Source organism: Phoxinus phoxinus, assembly GCF_949152265.1.
Source record: "Phoxinus phoxinus genome assembly, chromosome: 24".
NCBI lineage: Eukaryota > Metazoa > Chordata > Actinopteri > Cypriniformes > Leuciscidae > Phoxinus > Phoxinus phoxinus.
In genome coordinates, this window is record NC_136899.1 from 21,310,404 (window position 1) to 21,319,178 (window position 8,775).

Here is an 8,775-nt window from a genome sequence, read left to right on the forward strand (position 1 = left end):
AATGTAAAATGTTAGAAATGTTTCAGAATGGGGCATTTGTATGATTTGTACATAAAAATAACCTAGTCTGTCTAACTGCATTACTACATTGTACAGACGTTACAGGTCAAACCGCACTGATGTTTGTTTTATCAACAACGACATATGGCTCTTAAAGGTGCAGTATGGAGATTTTAGCGGCCTCTAGCGGTGATGTTTCAGATTGCAACCAATAAATTTACAAGCGCGTGCTCGAGTACCGGCCAGACTGAGACTGTGTTGGAGTCTGTGTTGTGCCGGGAGCAGGTCGTTTCTTCGTGTTATTATCAGACATGTCATAAGTTGCAAGTCATAAGTTTCAGTGTTGTCGCTGTTGAGTGCAAAGTCAGTAGACGAGGCGAGAGGCTCGGGAGCGCGCATGCAGGTCACGTCACTGGATTTCGCGGTAAATCCGACCCGGCACCTTCACATAAAAATAAGAATACTTGCTTTCAGAGGTAATAGCAAAACCCGCAAAGTGGATAATTTCAATGTGAGATTATAACCCCTTCACACACAGGCAATTAAAAAGGGATTTGTTTTAGTATAAAATATACATACAGCACCTTTAAAGGGATAGTTCACCCAAAAATTTATATTAGCCCATGATTTACTCACCCTGAAGCCATCCTATGACATTCTTCTTTCAGACGAATACAATCTGAGTTATATAAAATGTCCTGGCTCTTCCAAGCTTTATAATGAGAATAAGTGTCTGTCTTTGGAAGTTCATCAAAGCGCATCTATCCATCATTAAAGTGCTCCTCACAGCTCCGGGGGGTTAATAAAGGCCTTCTGAAGTGAAGCGATGCGTTCGAGTAAGAAAAATATCCATATTTAAAACTTTATTGACTAAAATAACTAGCTTTCAGCAGACAGCATTTATATAGTGCTAGCTTAACTAGTGTTGACCTGATTGGCGCTCATGTGAATTGATATTCCAGTATCATGACCAATAATTGATGTCCTTTGTCAAAAAGGCAAAATTGTATTAAAAGTAGCTATTTTCTACATAGATCTATGATTTTATTGCAATTAAAAATAGTATTTGGCCAGTGGAAAATATTGAGAAAACTTTATCTGAAATGTATTTTATATTATTTGATTTATATATTCAAAAACAAGGCAAGGTTAATAAATGATTTTTAGCAATGTAATGTGTCGGCACATCCGTATCTCATATTTTCCTAGTGTGGCTGGATCCTAAAAGGCACACTCCGGTTTTGTGGACCTCCTTGAAGTTCACACTTGGTGATGTCAGGAAGTGCAGACCTAAGGAGCGCTGGCCTCAAGTCCATGCAAGAGTGTATTTTGGGTCAGGCTTGATGACATCATGCCACCGAAAGTCAAACAGCCACGAAACTCCTCCCCTTATTTATCTGATTGGGCGTTCACAATGATTCCTGGGAAGGTAACTCGTGTGGAGGGTGAGAAAGTGCGGGTCGAAGTCCGCATCGAGGGCACAAAGGCTGCGTTTGCGAGCACACTTCTGAGAGATGAAATGCCGAATGGGAAACCTTATGGACTCGTACACTTGGCGAGCATGCGCAATTTAAGGCCACGAGACCGCAAGTGGATTTGGGATCCAGCCTGTCTTGTACCATTAAAGGGTTAGTTCATCCAAAAATGAAAATTCTGTCAGTAATTATTCACCCTCATGTTGTTTCAACCTCGTAAGACTTTTGTTCATCTTCAGAACACAAATTAAGATATTTTGGATGAAATCTGAGAGCTGGCTCACTCCTCCATAGGCTGCTAGGTAATCGATATCTGCCGGCCTAGAAAAGTTAGTAAAAATATTGTTAAAATAGTCCAAGTGACTACAGTGTCACTGTTTCATTCTATCCTTTAGCTATAAATAGAATGGACAGTTAACGCCAATATAGTTGCGTACACTTGCGTTTATTGAACAACCACAAACTCGCATGTGTGCTCTAATGTAAACAACGGAAGTTCACCGGTGTTACACTCAATACAGTCTGTACTGCAACACTAACCATCCCAACATCCTTTCTCTTTTTTTTTTTTTTTTTTTTTTTTTTTGTAAGTAACTTACAACATTAAGGACAATTTGATCACTTAAGAACTTCATGAACTGTAACTCACAAAAACATCTGTTCACTATACTTTGTCTTAACTGACTTTGTAATGTCTCCTTAATAACATTAAGTTTACGTGTTGAACTCATACAAAATAAAGTGTCTAGTGTCATCTTTACTGTTCAGCTTTTCTTTTCCTCTTCTTCGTCTCCCAAGGGAACGCAACACTAACCATCCCAACAGTCACAACCTTAAGTTAAGATCAAGTGACGAGAATACTTTTTGTGCGCAAAAAAACAAAAATAACAACTTTATTCAACTATTAATTGACGTGAGTTCACGAGAGCGCCACGACGCATGCGTGAGAACTGAGAAGATCGCAGGGCCGGATTAACCATGATTAGGGCAACTGGGCACTTGCCCAGGGGCACAGGACATCTAAGGGGCCCTGGGCACCGTCAAATATTATGTTAGATCACCTTATAAACGCAGTCCTCATGCACTTTCCTAATTATAAGCAGATTTTTGCAACCCGTTCGATCAAAATATTATGTTAAATCACGTCAAACAGTGTCTGTAGCTTCCTGCGCAGCGAGCGAGTTGTCACGTCGACTCACACCGGTCTACAAGTCATTGTGCCCAGGGTCCTCTGAACTCTTAATCCAGCCCTGCAGAAGATGACACTAACGATCATTTGATGGGAAAGTGTGAAAGGTAAGCCATTAATTTTGCGGCATTGGTAAGTCACTTTCTTGTTTCTCGTTGGTTTTTCACGATTCGGACATCCAGGAAATACACACTTTAGAACCATTTCAAACACTTCATCGAGACCCATCGCGTCATCTTCTCAGTTCTCGCGCATGCGTCGTGGTGCTCTCGTGAACTCACTCAGAGAGGCCCACACACAAGAAAATTAATAGTTGAATAAAGTCGTTATTTTAGTTTTTTGTGCACAAAAAGTATTCTCGTCGCTTGATAAACTTAAAGGGGTGGTTGAGTATGATTTCACTTTTCTAACTTTAGTTAGTGTGTAATGTTGCTGTTTGAGCATAAACAACATCTGCAAAGTTACAACGCTCAAAGTTCAAAGCAAAGGAAGATATTAGCTTTTAAAGAAAAGGACTATGTCACAGGTCGGGGGGGTCAAGCCAGACTGCACCCACCCCTGAAACCCAGGACCACCTCGAGGAGCGTACCAGGAAAACCAGACAGACAAGAGAATAAAAGTTTACAAGGTTTATTTTGTTAAAATCAATTAAAAGTCTCAGTGTTAATTCTGTGTCTCCCAACCAGAACGGGATCGGACCGCGGATGCCGGGAGGGCGTGGAGTTCCCTCCGGCAGCTCGTGCCTGTGCGTGGCCGGTCAGGGAAAAGAGGAGTCGGCCACCCGTCCCCTGAGTGGGGGAGTATCCTGGTAAGTAGACTTGTAGCTGCTTTAGTCAAGACGATGCAAGGAATATTTCTTATGTCCACCTCTTTTCACAGTGACATCACATACGGCGTGGGCCAGGAGGATCCTTCAATCTGCACAGCAGAGTAAGTAGTTCAACAACAAGTATATGTTCTTGGAATGAATGAGGGGGCTTACGACTGGGAGATGCTTCGATCCAGATGAGAAAAGGAATAACTCTGGTGTCCACCTCTCTTCACAGCGACATCACATACGGCGCTTGGCCAGGAGGATCCTTCAATCTGCACAGCAGAGTAAGTAGTTCAACAACAGGTATATAACCTCGGAAGGAGTGATGGGGCTTACGGCTGGAAGATGCTTCGGTCCAGACGAGGAAAGGAATGACTCTGGTGTCCACCTCTCTTCACAGCGACATCACATAATCTGCACAGCAGGGTAAGTAGTTCAACAACAGGTATATGTTCTTTGAACGAGTGCTGGGGCTTACGGCTGGGAGATACTTCGGTCCAGACAAGGAAAGGAATAACTCTGGTGTCCACCTCTCTCTCACGGCGACATCACATACAGCGCTTGACCAGGAGGATCCTTCGATCTACACAGCAGAGTAAGTTAATACATATACACACGATCTTCCAGCAGGTAGGGAGGATCTTCACACTGAACGCCTGGATTGTTTTGTTACGGTGACAGTGGTGGGCTTTCGAGATGGTGAGCGTACGGCATTAACTCTGCATATATTCCCCACACCCTGAAACTTCACTTCAAGCAATGTCTTGTGCAAACACACCACTTCAGGCACTGCATATCCACTCTTAGTGACAAATAGAGCCAGCACTCACCCAACGATTGCTCCTTCCACTGTCAGGCTGGAGTCCCACCCAGTAGCGAGGAAGTGCGAATGCCTCCTTACTGACCCGGGGACCAAGCGTTTCCTTGCCCACACTCAAAGGAGAAGACGAGAGTTCAACGGATCCCTTAATCCACACACTCTCCGGTGATACAACCCTCGTGATCAATCCACTTCACAACGTTATATCAATCTCAGTGCAGGTACATGCATTCAATCAAATTCCCGATCATATTACTTATCTTCCCTCAGATGATAATGGCGTGGCTTGGTCTGCACTTGGTCCTCGTAACTCACTCTCTTTCCGTCCTCAGTATCTCCACTCGATCGCTGTTATATCTGCCGCACAGCCGAACGGCCAAACCCCGCAACAATCCTCAGATGCCTTAGCACGCCAGCCCAACCGTCAAAGAGATCCACTTCTCTCAGGGGAACACATCCAAAGAAAAGGACAACCAGGAATAACGACCGGAAGAACGAACAACCCGTGGGAATCACCCCGTGGGGATCAACAACTTCCTGGTCTCTGCACTTCCTTTTTATACGGTTACTCCGCCTCTATAATCCTCGCGCAGATCCCAACATCTAACCCTCCGCACCAGATGTCAATCCGTCATTAGCGTTGTTATGGTGGCATTATGCGCAACCCGGAAGTGGACCGGTGTTACAATAACACCGTCCCGGGGGGAACACAATTCCAGCGGGACTCAGTTCCGCTTGTCTTTCGTCACCCCGTGACAACTACAACACACGGCTGGTAGGAACTACACGACATTCCTCCCGGGTTAGTGACATCAGCAACCGTAAAATGTACATAAGCCCCGCCCCCGGGAACACGCAGTCCATGTTGAGAAGAGGAAAAGTTGATGTATAAGAGTACATTTGTGAGTCAGCTCAAACTTTAGTATCCGTCTTTTCACATGCAATAGAAAGTCACTCTGTGTGCATCTCACAACAGTTCCTATACGAGCGATTTATAGATTACCATGACAGAATATGCTAATTTAAGATAGTTAACTCCACATCAACTAACCATTCAGAGACGTCCTGTTGCATTCTACATGTTGTCACTTCTTCTTGAGTCTCTCCATCTTTGTCTGACTCCGTTTTAACATTAAAGGCAGAACAGTTTTTTTCATTTTAGTGTGTGTGCGTGAGGTAATCGCAGCTGCTAACACACACAAGCTCTTGAAACCCCGCCCTCTGCAGCAGCTCATTTGCATTTAAAGGGCCAGGCACAAAACGGTGCGTTTTTTGCAAACCCTCAAAAAGTGACAACTTTAACATGCTTTATAAAAATATCTGTGGGGTATTTTGTGCTAAAACTTCACACACTCTGGGGACATCAGATATTTATTTTACATCTTGTGAAAAGGGCATTTTACCACCCCTTTAAGGTTGAGCCACTGTAGTCACTTGGACTATTTTAATAAGGTCTTTACTAACTTTTCTGTGCCGGCAGATTACCTAGCAGCCTATGAAGGAGTGAGCCATCTCTCATTTCATCAAAAATATCTTAATTTGTGTTCCGAAGATGAACAAAAGTCTTACAGCTTTCAAGTCTTCATGACGTGGATGAATATGAATATGCATATGCAAATGATATGCAGATGAGGATATGAATAGTAAAACTAGGCATTGTAGAGATGCTCTGGTTGTGGAGACGCATGTGCGCACAATCTTCCGCTGGGATAATGGGATTTATAAAGGGAATTTTGCGCAGGTTGATCTGGCATACGCACGGTTTTATAAGTCTGAATATTTTTCGCCTTTCTGTCGTACGTACACTTTTAGTAAGGATCCTACACACAGTTTTGTAAATGAGACCCCTGAGCGTTTGAAAGTGAAGAATTTTAGACATGAATAGCCTACATTGGACCTTGCAGCGGAAAATCAAATAGGCCTAATTGTTTTGCCGATAATTAGGCACAACTACTACTCTATACTCGCAGCCCTATGTATATAAAAAAAATTAAACCAAATATAATAAAAAATTAAACCAAAAATAAAAAAGCTAGAATATTTCATTTGTTTTGTATGTTGACCGTTCCCACTGTCAGAAAAGTATGAGCATGCTGAATTATTGAAATACCACGTTAAAATGAGCGTTCGGCTGACAAAAAAGTTTGGGAACCTCTGGTCTAATTGAAGCTGGCTGAGGAAATGAGCGGGTTACAAAAGAACAGTGCTTGCAAGTGCTGCTTTTAGACTGACTGAGAGAGAGAAAAGCCTGTCGATCGCCCCCTGGAGGAGAAAGAAAGACTGACGAGGCTGAGCTGTCCTTTGCCACACCGAAAGCAGATAGAGAGAAAGAAAACTGAATGAAGCAATTGAATATAAAAGGATAAAGGAACAACCGTCAGAGCCGAGCCATAAAGTGTATTAGTGAAGATAAAGCAAAAGCTTACAGCACCTGGTATTCCCAGGCGGTCTCCCATCCAAGTACTAACCAGGCCCGACCCTGCTTAGCTTCCGAGATCGGATGAGATCGGGCGTGTTCAGGGTGGTGTGGCCAGGGGGGCAGTGTTTCGGAAGACACTGAAGCATCCCCGGGCGCTGCCATTGGCTAGCGGACCCCCACCTGCTGTTAGCATTCCATTGACTCCCATTCATTTTGGCGTCACTTTGACAGCGAATAACTTTACATCTGAGGCGTTTAAAGATACCGTTTGTCCATTGTTTATTTCTAAAGAAACACGAAAATGTATAAAAGGCTCCATTACCTTGTATCTTACGTTATGGCCCCGTAGAAGCAGTTTTTGTAAAAATAGGCTAACGATTGCGTCATAACTGCGCGACTCTGTCGCACAAGTCGAGAAATTACCGTATGGACAGGCAGAGAAGCTCGCAAGCAATCGGGGGACGTGAGGCATAAAGTCTGATAAAGTCAAGGGAGAAGCCCATAGAGAGTGATAAAGTTGCTCCTGCTGCTAGCTCATGGACAGCTAATACTCACGCTCTCCGTCTCTGCGAGATTCGGAAGGGAATGATTCAGATTTCTCTCGGCACAGCTACTAGAAGACCTACAGGTTGCTCACGTCACATCTACGTCATCAAGCTCAGTTTGAGCCTGCGCAGTTCGCCTGGCGATCAGGAAGTGAGTGCTTCTAATTGACTTCACTTCTCTCCGTTGAAACCTATGGGGTCGCTGTGTCCATCTTATATACTGTCTATGGGTGTGGCCGTAAGCGAGAGTATCAGACGATAGTAAGCTATTTAAGGCGAGACACGGCAGGCAAAAACATCGGGTTTTTTTCACTGGTCAATTTTGAGATTTTAGGCTATTTGTCTTCAATAACATGTCTTCTTTCAGACTTGTGGTGAAAAAAAGTCCAAAATACACATTTAGGTCTTTATTTCACTACACTTTGTCTATTTGCGTCTATAGATTTCTCCGAAATTCAACAAAAGTTGGCGTTCTAAATCAACGCGCTGCTCCGCGATCTCTGTGTTCTTCCTTTAAGGCAAGTGCACACTACAGGATTTTAAAACGTTGGGCTGAACTGTGCAGTTCACACTACATGACTTGCTCTCTGTGAAATCAGGAGTGTTCAAGTTGTTGAGCTGTTCACACCACACGACACAACGTGATTGATCCGCAACAGGAGGTAACTCACTACACGAGTCGACAACAACTCTGTCAGCCAACGAGTATATCTTGTCTACAAACCACGTTTTATCACGAAGAAATCACACGATAAAACGAACCGGAAATGACACAATACAGCACGCGCGCCACTACCCAGCGAAGAAGAACACAAGTGCACAACACGCGAGTCTTTGTTTGAATATGGACGTCAGAAAGAAATTAGTGCTGCAAACCGCGATGATTTGCTCTGAAAAAAAAAAAAAAAATCCCATAGACAGTATATAAACGGTATTTTCCCAGTGACCTCAACCTATGCCTTGCTCTGATTGGCTGTAGCTCATGGCATCACATGTGATTGAGTCGTGCGACAGCTCCAGATATCTAGCATGCTAGATATTTTTCTGGGCTCGGCGACGCGTCCGCGAGGCGTCTGCGAGCGTCTTTGATGCGTTGTTGGCTCTTTCATACTAACAGATTGGCGAGCGTTCATCGGCCGCTAATCCCCCGCGATTTGCACGCGATAACAACCCGACCTGTCGGCAAGCTCAACGATTTGCAAATCGGGCTTAAAATCCTGTAGTGTGAACTAGGCATTAATCACGCACATGTCTGAAAAGCTCTCTCTCTGCTGTACAATGCTGTCGGGTCCAAATATGGTCATTTCCTTTTAATCAGCAACCAATCATGAAAGTAAAATGGGCATTTAACCCTAAAAGCGAAATCTCATTGGCTGATGTCAATTTCTGACAACGTGATTGGTTCAGATGCATCACGTGATGCGCTCTGACACTTAGATGTGTGTTTTTGACTGTTTTTCTGCTCAGTTAAAGGCCATAAATGCTGTGTTTATAAGTTTTGATGTGATTTAGG